The sequence below is a fragment of the Rattus norvegicus genome, chromosome 5, assembly GCF_021556685.1.
Source record: "Rattus norvegicus strain SHRSP/BbbUtx chromosome 5, alternate assembly SHRSP_T2T, whole genome shotgun sequence".
NCBI classification, from domain to species: Eukaryota; Metazoa; Chordata; class Mammalia; order Rodentia; family Muridae; genus Rattus; species Rattus norvegicus.
The window spans coordinates 137,099,227-137,113,282 of NC_141538.1; the positions used below are offsets into that span (position 1 = coordinate 137,099,227).

The 14,056-nt window shown below is 44.6% G+C and overlaps 1 long non-coding RNA gene across 1 annotated transcript in view; it reads right to left on the reverse strand.

The window, feature by feature from the left end:
- The window catches only part of LOC148005999 (uncharacterized), a 50,292-nt gene that overhangs the window by 25,313 nt on the left and 10,923 nt on the right, over window positions 1-14,056 (reverse strand). Inside the window, exon 2 of the long non-coding RNA XR_015621082.1 lies at window positions 588-701. This is a non-coding gene — a long non-coding RNA (uncharacterized LOC148005999). The remainder of the gene's footprint in view (window positions 1-587; window positions 702-14,056) is intronic.

Genomic DNA, 14,056 nt, shown 5'->3' on the forward strand with positions numbered 1-14,056 from the left:
TCTCCTTTCACTCTGTGGGTTTCAGGTCTGCGTGACAGCGCCTTTACCCACTGAGCAATCTTACCAGCCTCTTCCTCCCTTTCTGATTACAAATAGGTTCATCAAGTTTGTTGATCTTTAAAAAATTTGATCAATTTTTATTTCAGCTGACTTTTCTGTATTAGCTCTGCTCTAATGTTCTTCTTTGTCGTGTTTGAGTTTATTTTATTCTTAGAACACGAAATTGTAAATAATGTTAGCTCATTGTTTTGTATTTCCAGTCTTTCCATGCATTTGTATCTTTGCAGTAGAGTGCCCTCCCTATGGAGCTGTTTTCTCCTTAAAACAGGGACAGCCATGCCTCCTGTGTCCTGGTGTCATTGGTGCAAATCTTATGTAATTCTATGAGACCTGACTAACTCTTCTAACTGGCTGTCTATGGCAATGTCTGCAGAGGCCCTTTGGAGTAAGAAAAGATGGTGGATGGTTTAGCTTGGCATTGGTGAGAAGGCAGGATGAGGACCAGGTCTTAAGGTTCTGTTGAGTGACCTTCTGATTTTACTTCCTAGGTTCTTACAACTGAAAATCCAGTTCTACAAACAGCTTACCTCCATCCTCCAAACATCTGGGGCTATTGAGTTTCTCCAAGTCTTCCTGCCACAGAAGGACCAGGGCAGAGCTCCAGCTTAGCTTCAGGTCTTCATCCCAGTCTCTCAGAGCCCCTGTACAGGACGGCCAGCACAAGTCAGCCCAGAGTCATGACTTCCTGCAGTTCCACTGTGATGACCTCTGAATCTTCTTCTGTCCCTCACACAGTCACAACAATGCACCCTGCAACAGCCCTTGGTAAACCCCCTGCACAGCCACATAAGGCTGTTCCTATGAGCCAAGAAATGGTGCCTGTTGACATCATGCTCTCCACAGCAAGCACCCAGCTGACCCATGGCCAGGACAGCTCCAAGTCCTTACTCACTACATACCAGAAGACAGCAGCCACTGGAACCAAGGTGACAAGCCCTATTGAAGACAGCCAGATAAACACCATTTATGATAATCAGCTAGCAACTCTTACAGAGGGCCCTGCGGTGAGCTTCAGTGGTTACCAATCCTCATTTGAAGACTGTTCAGTCATTTCTGAGGAAGACCAAGCCTCCGATTGGGGTCAGGTGGTAACTTCCAATGCCGATCAGACTTACCATGGGCACCAGATGATGACCTTCAATAGTGAGCAGAAAGTCAATAGAAATCAGGTGACAACTGCTATTGGTGACCAGACAGTCTATAGAAATCAGGTGAAAACGTACAATGACCAGAATGTATACAGAGATAAGGTGAAAATCCTCAGTGCTAATCAGGCCTACTATAATAATCAAATGACGGTTTCCAATGGAAACCAGACTCTCTATGGGGGTCAGCCATTGCCGTTTGATACTAACCAGACCCTCTATAGGGGTCAACCAATGCCCCAGGATCCTAACCATAGTGTCTCTGGGGGTCAGACAATGCCTTTTGACAATAATCAGAGTCTCTATAGGGGTCAAACAATGGCCCACAATTCTAAACAAACTCACTCTGGGTATCAGACAATGTCTTTTGATACTAACCAGACTCTCTGTGAAGGTCAAGCAATGGCCCATGATTATAACCAGATTCTTTATGGGAGTCAAACAATTCCCCATGATTCTAACCAAACTCTCTATGGGGGTCACAAGATGCCTTCTGATACTAACCAGAATCTCTATGGGGGTCAGACAGTCCCTTTTGATACTAACCAGACACTCTTTGGGGGTCAGCCATTGCCGTTTGATACTAACCAGACTCTCTATAGGGGTCAACCCATGCTCTGTGATCCTAACCATACTGTCTCTGGGGGTCAGACAATGCCTTCTGACAATAACCAGACTCTCTATAGGGGTCAAACAATGGCCCACAAATCTAAACAAACTCACTCTGGGGATCAGACAATGTCTTTTGATTCTAACCAGGTTCTCCATAGAAATCAGAAAAACACTGCCAGCGATGAGACCACCTTCTATAGAAAACAGGCAGTACCCTCTGATGGTAACCCAATTCTCTATGGAGAACAAACAACAAGCCACTTCGGCGATCAAACTCTCTTTAAGGGTCAGCCAATGAATCCCAGCAGTCATTACGACGGGGCTCAGATAACTGGTTTCCAGACTCTCTGTGGAAGTCAGAAAACGACCCCCAGTGATGATCATCAGAACTTCTACAGATATTATATGACAGCCACGGAGGGTAACCCAACCTTCGATGGGGATCAGACAACCACCACCAATGGTGACCAGACCTGTAATACAGGATGGATGATGTCCCTTGTTAGTAGTCAGATGCCCCATGGAGACCCAGTGTTAGATTTTTCAATCTCCCACATGGTCCAGGGTCAAACATCCGCATGCTCTTCAGACTTCCCTGTGGTGCCAGGAAATCTCCCACACAGGAAGAATGGCCTCAGGACCCCAACCCAAAACACAGGGAAGGCCTACATCTGCCATTACTGTGGACATTCTTTTTCAAAGTCTTCCCACCTCACAGGCCATATTCGCAAACACACTGGTGAGTGAGGATCTGTCTGGATATGGGGTTTGGGGGATAAGTGGCCACACATCTGCCTGCATACGGTTGGCTATTATTTTAGACTATTGCCTTGTCCTGGACCTCTGTCCCAGAGGATAACGTGGGGAAGGCTGGCAAGTTTGAAATTGGGTATGGAGTTTTCTTGATCCTCCAGGCGGTAGGGTAGTGTGTGCTGTGCTACAGTCTTCTGTGATGTCTTTGCACTGCATGGTGGGATAAGTGGGGTATTAGTTTGTTGCCTTGTGGAGGTTCCTGGTCTCCCATTCACATAGGTGAGTTCTCACCATGTTGTCCACACTGTTCTTGAACACTCAGGTACAAGAAATGCTGCCACCTGAGCCATCAAGGTGCTAGGACTATTGACTTATGTCCATTTCAGACTCTAGACTCTCCCTCTGTGGGATTTTCTCCTTGTACCCTCTTCCTTCTCACTCACTCCTCCATTGCCTTCCTTATTTATCCCTTCCTTATCCTCTTATTGTGGCTCCTTCTTTCTCCCTGTCTCTCCATGTTCTCCTCAGCTGTCCCACTCCTCTTCCTGTCCAGCTACTCCTTTGCATACCTCAGTGTCCTCTCCATCCACCTTGTTGAACCTTGTGCTCCATCACTGTCAGGATGCCGTCCCATCTTCCCCTGAGTGTAACAAGCATCTCTTTCTCTCTTATCCAGGGGAGAAGCCCTACAAATGCTCCAGATGCACATGGACGTTCTCTCGCTCAGATGAGCTCGCACGCCACATGAGAAAGCACAATGGGGATCGGCCCCACCAGTGTCAGATCTGCTACACAACCTATCCACGATCAGATCACCTAAACGTGCATGTAAAGAAACACCACCCCTGGGTTTTAGAGATGGCTCAGTGGTTAATAGAACAGAGTAGTTGTCCAGACTTCCTGAGTTCAATTTCCCAAAACTTGTTTATCTAGGTCACAACAGTCTGTAACGGAATCTGATGCCCTCTTCTGGTGTATCTGAAGACAGCTACAGTGTACTTATATAAATAAAATCAATGAGCCTTAAAAAAAAAAGAAATCTGGCTTTAAAAAAAAAGAAGTTCCTCATACTTCCAGCCAGCGCTGAAACCCTTCAGTCTGTAAGGACGTGTGCACAGTTGTAAAACACTCCCACTAACTGGGAAGATTACACAGAGTCTCTGGACATCCTTACATTCACATGTCTGTGACATCCTGTTACACCCACTGTGCCGGGTTTAAGATTCTATAAATTCTTACTGTGAATACACTGTGACCTTCTGTAAAGACCAGGTGTGTTAGCCTTTCTCAGCATCTAGGAGACAGAGGATCTCTGAGTTTGAGGCCAGGAGGTCAGTCCTATATTTCCACCCTATTCATCAAGGGGTAGGACTTGGGGGCTGTGTACACTGAGTCATATTTCCAGCCCATCTTTGAACTTTTTCTTTTCCTTTCTCTGTAAATTTTTTTTTTTGTTGGGAGAAGTGGGTAGCAGGTTTTCTTTGGGTAGCCCTGAGAGCCCTGAGAGCTTCACATTCATTTGCCCCTGAAGTATTTCCTGAAGAAAAGGTCTGGGTCATGCTGGGCTCTGTGGTCCCTGCTGATACTGAAGGCCATGGAGACATCCGTGGTCCATGTTGTAGCTGACTGTAAAAGGTAAGGATTGAATAAAACAATCACAGAGCAGACATGGACGGAACCTGCTCCACCTCCCAGCCCAGACGTGGCATACCTGTAGCTTGGTTTTCATGGGGTCCCCAACTAGTGGAGTGAGGCTTCTCCTTAAAAAGTGTGACAGAAATGTTGGGTTGGGGAAAGTCTCACTTTCTTTTCATGGCTTGGTCTCTCACATTTTGGTTGTGCTCCAATTAGTATAGGAGCAGCACAAATGCTTTTTCTTTCTTTAATATCTGGGTTCATTCCACAGTCTGGTGCCTATTACTCATTTATGTGGGATACTTTGAATGTATTTTCCACTCAGAACCCTAAAGAGAGAGGCAGACTACAGACAACTAGCACTACAGTTGCCCTGAGCAGCAATCGAGGATCCTGACCAACTCACTCTCAATACAGAGGCACCAGAATTAGAGCCATGAGACTCTTCAAGTCTTGGCTGTCCTGGAACTCGGTCTGTAGACCAGGTTGTCCCTAAACTCAGAAACCTGCCTTTTACTGCTTCCCAATACACAACCACAGTGGCATTACCATTCTCCTCAAAGCATGGAATTATACACTAGGTTGTGAGTATTTTTGAACAAATATATAATCCCATTGCCCAGGATCATGCAATCAGGCGTAGAAATGGCCACTCAGAACAACAGCCTTTGATTCTCTCCACAGAGTTAGGAGAGGGAAAAGAGTAGAATCTCAAGGCTTCTTACCCACAGAAGCCAAATGAGGCATAGAGGAGAACTGATCCCATTACCCTTGGAAGAAAGCAGATAGAGAGTCACAGACAGGAATGGAGACAGTCTGAGGCAGATAGGCGATGTGGGAAAGAGATCTTGAGCATGCAAGGTGAGGAGACAGGTAGGAAGAAACAGAGTGGCAATAACATGTGTGAAAGGGCCTTATACTCACAGACAACGTCCTAAAATATAGTTGAGACTCTTCTCCTAGACAGCCGCCGGAACACTGACTGTTTAATGCCTGTGTGACCCAGTAATATGCCCCACACCTGGCCCACCCAAGAATCTAGTTTCAAAAACTGACTGTCCTCAATTCTGCTCCCCTCTTGCCTGATGACAACACTCAGGTGTTCATCTATAACTGTCACGAGATAAAAGATAAAATCCAGGATGTGGAAGCTATGATTTGACTTCATGCTTGGTACTTCAGCAGGGAGGACAGTATTGGTCAATCTGACCGGTTCTCAGATGAGGGAAGGAAAGCCCACCACCCATTCAGGGACATTTGTCGTGCATTTACTTACACCCAGGTCCTCAGTATGATCTATAGAAAAAGAGGGCTTCTCAACTACATTGGGAAAGGACGTTTAAAAGAAAAAAGTAAAGAGAAAACTCTTATCCCTCGAAGGGACTATTTATCTGCCCCTACAAATTGCTGTCCTTCATTCCTGGGCCAGTGACCTGGCTGACCAACAGTTGACCCTAAGACCATGGATGGCCATTGATAACTGATGAGGCACCCCTACCTGGTTCTGCATGAGACTCCATTTTGAAGAAGAAACACAGCTCAGACCTACAGGTTGAGGGAGGTCACTAGGGACACAAATCTCTCCCATAACCAACTGGAAGGACCTTGTTAACTGACCTTTACCAGGATACTCCCCTGGGGTTCATCAAACCTTCTGAGTTGCTAAAACTAAGGTGTCTATAACAAGTCTGGATGTCTAATGTGGGATGTTTCAGCTGGACACCAGGATTGTGCTCAAGCTAATCCTAAACAGAGAGCCCTTACCCAGGAAGGAGTCCGAATGAGAGACCAACTCACTGACAAACCTGGGGAAACAGACCTCCTGGAGACCAGCCTGGCCGGGAAGGCTACGTGGACTCTAGATTTTATAGATGTTTTCTCCAGGTGGGTGGAAGCATTCTGCACCAACACTGAAGTTGCTCACATAGTAGCTTCACAGCTCCTCCTGATTCGAAGCTTCCCCATAGCAATCAGGTCTCACAATGGCCTAAGTGTCATAGCAACAAGCTCTCAAATAATAGTTAAACATTTACACAGAGATTGCAAACTTCGTTACACATACAGGGTTCTGGGCAGCTAGAAAAAAATGTACTAAACTTAAAAAGAAACCAAAGCTGACACAAGAGGCCAGCAAAGAGTGGATTGACCGCCTTCCTTTGCTCTCCTTGGGGTGTGCTGAAACCCACGTTGGGAGGGATTTGCCCACTCTGAGGTTAGGTTAGGAAGACCTTGCTCATTGCTTCCCAGGATTGGAGACCAGCAGGTGGCAGAACGCTAACCATTCCTCCCTCCAGTCTTGCTAGTCCCCATCAAGGCTGTACATCAGACTATCCTAGAGACCCAGCGGACCTACAATTCTGCCATATTTCACCTTACTGGAGCCCGATGATATCTGTGTCAGAAATTCAGAGGCGCACTGGGACCTGCATAGAAAGGACCCCACGATGGTTCCATACTCTGATGGTTGTTAAGGTCACTGCCTTTACACCCAGACCTGAAAGTGGAATCCACAGAATCTGCTGCCCAATGTCCTATCTCCCAGATCGGCCCGTTGTGATTTTACATTTAACAGTCCCTCAGGCCCTTTCATATCTTAGCTCTCAACCTCCTCCTGAACACTGCTTTATCTTTTGGGTTTCATTATAGGGCTATGGTCACATGTCGGAATTAAACTCCTCTTGCTTTTACATCGATCACTGCCTCCGTGCGTCTCATTCATGAGGTCCTGGAAGAGGTTCACTCAGGCCTCACAGAACTACATTGTAAACATTGAGTGAAAAGGTCATACTGAAGCCATTTTGTACACTGAATATATGCTAACGAAAAGTAAATTTAAAAAACATTTCTGCTTTTTTAGTGAGGGTATAAGGAAAACATTGAAAGGAAACCTGAATGATGTAGAAAATTTTAAGACGTTGAACTCTTTACAGACTTTCACTGCCATTGTGAGACGTTCTTTTTGAAGACACTTAAAGCTTAGTAACAAAAATGTCGAATTGCTTCCTTGTTTCCATCCTTTAGGTTACCTTAGGCTTTTCCTGGACCCTTTATAGAATCTAAAGTGTTCATGACCAAGCTCACCATCTTTAACCTGGTCTTTTGGTGTAGCATTTGCAAATCTTTTAAAAACAATGCTGTTTCCAACCACCTTAAATAACATAGGGACAGTAGATACATATGTATTTCCCCAGCTTTTTAGGACAAACACAGACACATGTCCTGTTTGTAACTGCAGGGCTCACTCATGACAATCCTGTCAGTCACATTATTGCAGGTATACAGGTGACAGGCTATGCAGGTATCTGTCCCTGGGGTTCCCTGACTCAGTATCCTTACATGTGGGCCCCTCAATCTGTCAGAAGGGCCTGAGGATTGAGGGGTGCATCTGGGATTTCAGTGACAAAGACCCAAGCTTGAGTTTACTCTCCAGAGCCAGGCTGAAACAGCAGCTAAAATATTAAGTTTCAGTTGTAAGAATACAGTGTGTATTTCAGTTGTGTTTTCTTCCCCCCTGGTAAAATAGGAGAAGTGTCACTCATAACTTACATGATATCCTACATAGTGTTTCCTTGCTTCTTTTTGAGATGAGGTTTTGCTAAGTGTTTGGCCTAAGCAAGCCTCGAAGTCAAGATCCAGCTTCCTCGGCTAGTCTTCCCATGGTCACCTACTTACTCCGAAGTGCTAGGATTACAGGGACTCACATGTGAGGTTCTGGATTCTCCTTCTTCCTCTTTGTATCAAAAGGATGGGTAAACAGTCAACCTGGAGATATACTAGTGGTATTGGAAGCTGTTCAGGAAGACTTGAGCTCCATGGGAATGAAGAGTACTAGGTATTTAGTGAGAGTTGGAATGGATTTGTATGCTGGTGCTGATGCTTGTGTCAATGTTTTCTATGGTATCTTCTGCCCCTGAGATTCTCTCTTCTATCTGTTATATTCTATTGGTGATGCTTTCGTCTGTCCCCTGATCTCTGTCATAGGTTTCCTATCTCCAGGGTTTCCTGTCTTTGTGATTTCTTTATTGTTTCTATTTCCATTTTTAACTCCTGGATGATTTTGTTCAATTCTTTTACCTATTTGCTTGTGTTTTCCTGCATTTTCTGAAAACATTTTTGAGTTCTTCTTTAAGGCCTTCTACTTGTTTACCGGTTTTGTCCTGTATTTCTTTAAGGGAGTTATTTATGTCTTCTATCATCATCAAGACATGTGATCTTAACCCAAACCTTGCTTTTCCGGTGTGCCGGGATATCTAGTATTTTATTTGGTGAAAGAACTGGGCTCTGAAGATGCCAAGTAGTCTCGGTTTCGGGTGCTTAGGTTCCTGGCCGTGATTCTCGCCATAGGATGTCTCTGGTGTTACCTGGTCTTGCTCTCTCTGGCAGTTGTTTGACACTCTTGTGAGCCTGTATGTCAGCACAACTGTGGACTTGTTTTTCTCAGTCGGTTCTGGGTGTAGAGAGCTGTCGGATCAGGTGAACTCCAAGAACAGGCAGGAAGCAGAAGGGTGTTGTCCTAGAGTGCTCTTGGGTTCCTTTGTCCTGAGGGCTCCAGGTGAGTCCCTTGGAGCAGAATTGGTGTTCTTACCTCTGGTTTCAGGTGTGTCTGCACTATGGTGACTGACGGTCAGTTCTGGGGGCAAGCAGAATGCAGAAAGATCCTGCCACAGACTGAAGCTAGATTCCTGTATTCAGAAGCACTAGGGAGGGTCCTCTTGGACCAGGAATGTGAGCAGAAGTGGAGGTCTCCCCTGAACTAACAGGATTTTTTGCACTTCTGAGTCCAGGTCTCTACCCCAGGAGAATTGGGTATAGAGAGCGATGGGTCCTATGATTTCCAGGTGCAGGCAGAGACCAGTGTGTCCTGTTCCAGATTGCTCCTGGGTTTGTGTGTCTTGAACACACACAGCGGTTCACTTGGTACAGAATGGCCCAAAAGCACCTAAAGATGTGTTCAACATCCTTAGTCATCAGGGAAGTACAAATCAAAACAACCCTGAGATTCCACCTCACAACAGTCAGAATGGCTAAGATAAAAAACTCAGGTGACAACAGATGCTGGTGAGGATGTGGACAAAGAGGAAAAGTCCTCCATTCTTGGTGGGATTGCAAAGTGGTACAATCACTCTGGAAATCAGTCTGGAGGTTACTCAGAAAATTGAAAATTGCGCTACCTGAGGACCCAGCTATACCTCTCTTGGGCATATACCCAAAAGATGCCCCAACTTATAACAAAGAAACATGCTCCACTATGTTCATAGCACCCTTATTTATAATAGCCAGAAGCTGGAAAACAACCCAGATGCCCTTCAACAGAGGAAAGAATTCAAAAAATGTGGTACATCTACACAATAGTGTACTATTCAGCTAGCAAAAACAACGACTTCATGAAATTCATCGGCCAATGGAATGAACTAGAAATATCATCCTGAGTGAGGTTACTCAATCACAGAAAAACACACATGGTATGCAATCATTGATAAATGGATATTAGCCTAAAAGCTAGAATTATCCAAAATGTAATCCTCAGACCACAGGAAGGTCAAGAAGAAGGACGAGAAAATGCAGATGGTCCCACTGTTCTTAAAAGGGAGGAAAATAGCCATAGGATGGCCCACTGTTCCCTGCTCCCAAACCCTGTGGGAGAGAGAATTCATTGCCTAGAAGTGGGGGCACTCCTAAGACTGCAGGGCAGGAGAGACCGTTAGGACTGCCCACCTTTGCCCACATCCCAGGCCCAAGAGGAAACTATATGGGGCCTCTGGGAACAGGAAGATAGGAGCACTCAAGCTGCAGGAACCCTGTGATCTAGACTGTGCCTGGATCTGAAAGGACCCGGTCAGACAGCTCCCTGCACACAAATTCCATGGGAGGGAGAGCTAGAACTTCAGAGGGACAGACACACCTGGGAAACCAGAAGAGACTACCCTCTGGCCATATTTCTTACTCTAGAGGAAAACACCTAGTGCCATCTGGGACCCTGTGCACAGTGACCCCAGAGAAGGAGGGGCAGGCCATTCTGGTTACTGCACTCATGGAGAGCTGGAACCCAGCCCTGAGGAGTGATTTCAGGCCCAAGACCAGAGGTGGGAGGAACTTTTCTTCTCGAAGTGACCTGCCTGTTGGACTCAGGAGAGAGGCCCACAGGAACAGCTGAAAACCAGTAGACAGGAATGAGAACAAGCGTGAAAGGAGAACACTCTGTTCCCATAAGTGGCTGGAAGAAAACGGGAAAACAGATCTACAGCACTCCTGACAGACAGGCCTATAAGACGGTCTAGCCACTGTCAGAAATAGTAGAACATGGTAACACCAGAGACAACCTGATGGCAAGAGGCAAGCCCAGGAACCCAAGCAACAGAAACCAAGACTACATGGCATCATCAGAGCCCAATTCTCCCACCAAAGCAAACACTGAATATCCAAACACACCAGAAAAGCAAGATCTAGATTTAAAATCACATTTGACCATGATGATGGAGACTTCAAGAAAGACATAAAGAACTCCCTTAGAGAAATGCAGGAAAACACAAGTAAACAAGTAGAAGCCTATAGAGAGGAAACACAAAAACCCCTGAAAGAATTACAGGAAAACACAATCAAACCGATGAAGAAATTAAAAATGTAAATAGAAGCAATAAAGAAAGCACAAAGGGAGACAGCCCTGGATATAGAAAACCAAAGGAAGAGACAAGGTAGATACAAGCATCAACAACAGAATGCAAGAGATAGAAGAAAGAATCCCAGGAGCAGAAGATTCCATAGAAATCATTATCACAACTGTCAAAGACAATGTAAAACGGAAAAAGCTACTGGCCCAAAACATACAGAAAATCCAGGACACAAGGAGGAGATCAACCCTAAGGATAATTGGTATAGAAGAGAGTGAAGACACCCAACTCAAAGGACCAGTAAATATCTTCAACAAAATCATAGAAGAAAACTTCCCTAACCTAAAGGAAGAGATGCCCATAAACATACAAGAAGTCTACAGAACTCCAAATAGATTGGACCAGAAAAGAAACTCCTCCCGTCGCATAGTAGTCAAAGCACCAAATGCACAAAACAAAGAAAAAATATTAAAAGCAGTAAGGGAAAAAAGTAAAGTAACAAATAAAGGCAAACCTATCAGAATTACACCAGACTTCGCACCAGAGATTATGAAAGCCAAAAGAACCTGGACAGATGTCATACAGACCCTAAGAGAATACAAATACCAGCCCAGGTAACTGTTTCCAGCAAAACTCTCAACATAGATGGAGAAACCAAGATAATCCATGACAAAATCAAATTTACACAATATCTTTCTACAACTCCAGCCCTACAAAGGATAATAAATGGTAAAGCCCAACACAAGGAGGCAAGCCACACCATAGAAAAAGCAAGAAACTAATTGTCTTGGCAACAAAACCAAGAGAAGAAAAGCACACAAACATAATCTCACATCCAAATATGAATATAACAGAAAGCAATAATCATTATTCCTTAATATCTCTCAACATCAGTGGACTCAATTCCCCAATAAAAAGACACAGATTGGGGTTGGGGATTTAGCTCAGTGGTAGAGCACTTGCATAGGAAGCGCAAGGCCCTGGGTTCGGTCCCCAGCTCCGAAAAAAAGAACCAAAAAAAAAAAAAAGACAGATTATCAAACTGGATAGGCAATGAGGACCCTGCATTATGCTGCCAATAGGGAAACACACCTCAGAGACAAAGACAGACACTACCTCAGAGTGAAAGGCTGGAAAACAACTTTCCAAGCAAATGGTCTGAAGAAGCAAGCTGGAGTAGCCATTCTAATATACAATAAAATCGATTTTCAACCAAAAGTCATCAAAAAAGATAAGGAAGGACACTTCATATTCATCAAAGGAAAAATCCACCAAACTGAACTCACAATCCTAAATATCTATGCCCCAAGTACAAGGACACCTACATACGTAAAAGAAACCTCACTAAAGCTCAAAGCACACATTGCACCTCACACAATAATAATAGGAGATTTCAACACCCCACTCTCATCAATGGGCAGATCATGGAATAAGAAATTAAACAGAGACATAGACAGACTTAGAGAAGTCATGAACCAAATGGACTTAACAGATATTTATAGAACATTCTATCCTAAAACAAAAGGATATACCTTCTTCTCACCACCTCATGGTACTTTCTCCAAAATTGGCCATATAATTGGTAATAAAACAGGCCTCAATAGATACAGAAAGATAGAAATAATCCCATGCGTCCTATCACACCACCACAGACTAAAGCTGGTCTTCAATAACAAGAAGGGAACGCCCACATATACATGGAAGTTGAAGAATGCTCTACTCAATGATAACCTGGTCAAGGAAGAAATAAAGAAAGAAATTAAAGACTTCTTAGAATTTATTGAAAATAAAGGTACAGCATACCCAAACTTATGGGACACAATGAAAGCTGTGCTAAGAGGAAAACTCATAGTTCTGAGTGCCTGCAGAAAGAAACAGGAGAGAGCATACATCAGCAGCTTGACGGCACACCCAAAAGCTCTAGAACAAAAAGAAGCAAACACACCCAGGAGGAGTAGAAGGCAGGAAATAATCAAACTCAGAGCTGAAATCAACCAAGTACAAACAAAAAGGACTATACAAAGAATCAACAGAAACAAAAGCTGGTTCTTTGAGAAAATCAACACAATACATAAACCCTTAGCCAGACTAACCAGAGGATACGGAGAGTGTGTACAAATTAACAAAATCAGAAATGAAAAGGGAGACATAACAACAGAGTCAGAGGAAATTCAAAATATCATCAAGTCCTACTACAAAACCTATATTCAAGAAAACTTGAAAATCTGGAGAAATGGACAATTTCCTAGACAGATACCAGGTACCAAAGTTGAATCAGGAACAGATAAACCATTTAAACAACCCCATAACTCCTAAGGAAATAGAAGCAGTCATTAAAGGTCTCCCAACCAAAAAGAGCCCAGGTCCAGATGGGTTCAGTGCAGAATTCTATCAGACCTTCATAGAAGACCTCATACCAATATTATCCAAACTATTCCACAAAATTGAAACAGATGGATCACTACCGAATTCCTCCTATGAAGCCACAATTACTCTTCTACCTAAACCACACAAAGACCCAACTAAGAAAGAGAACTTCAGACTAATTTCCCTTATGAATATCGTCACAAAAATACTCAATAAAATCCTTGCAAACCGAATCTGAGAGCACATCAAAACAAACATCCATCGTGATCAAGTAGGCTTCATCCCAGGGATGCAGGGATGGTTTAATATACGAAAATCCATCAACCTAATCCACTATATTAACAAACTCAAAGATAAGAAGACACGATCATCTGGTTGCTGCCGCTGCAGAGAGCCCCTGGGCAGCACCCCACGAGCGAACCTGAGCCTCGGGACCACAGGTAAGACCAAATTCTCTGCTGCAAGAAAGCTGCCTGGTGAGCTTGGGACACGGAAGCAGAATTTCTCTACGAGGCACGGTCTGTGTTTACCGGAAGTCCCACACCCGCGGATCCCAGCCCGCAGCAGCTCTCTGCTCCCAGACCCGGTGAGAGAGAGACCCAACCGCGTGGTCAGGTGGGCACTCCTGAGGCTGCAGAGCGGAAGAGACCACCAACACTGCTCACCCCTGCCCACATCCCTGGCCCAAGAGGAAACTGTATAAGGCCTCTGGGCTCCCGTGGGGGAGGGCCCAGGAGCGGCAGGACTTCTGCGCCTGAGACACCGCCGGAACCTGAAAGAAACAGACCGGATAAACAGTTCTCTGCACCCAAATCCCGTGGGAGGGAGAGCTAAACCTTCAGAGAGGCAGACAAGCCTGGGAAACCAGAAGAGACT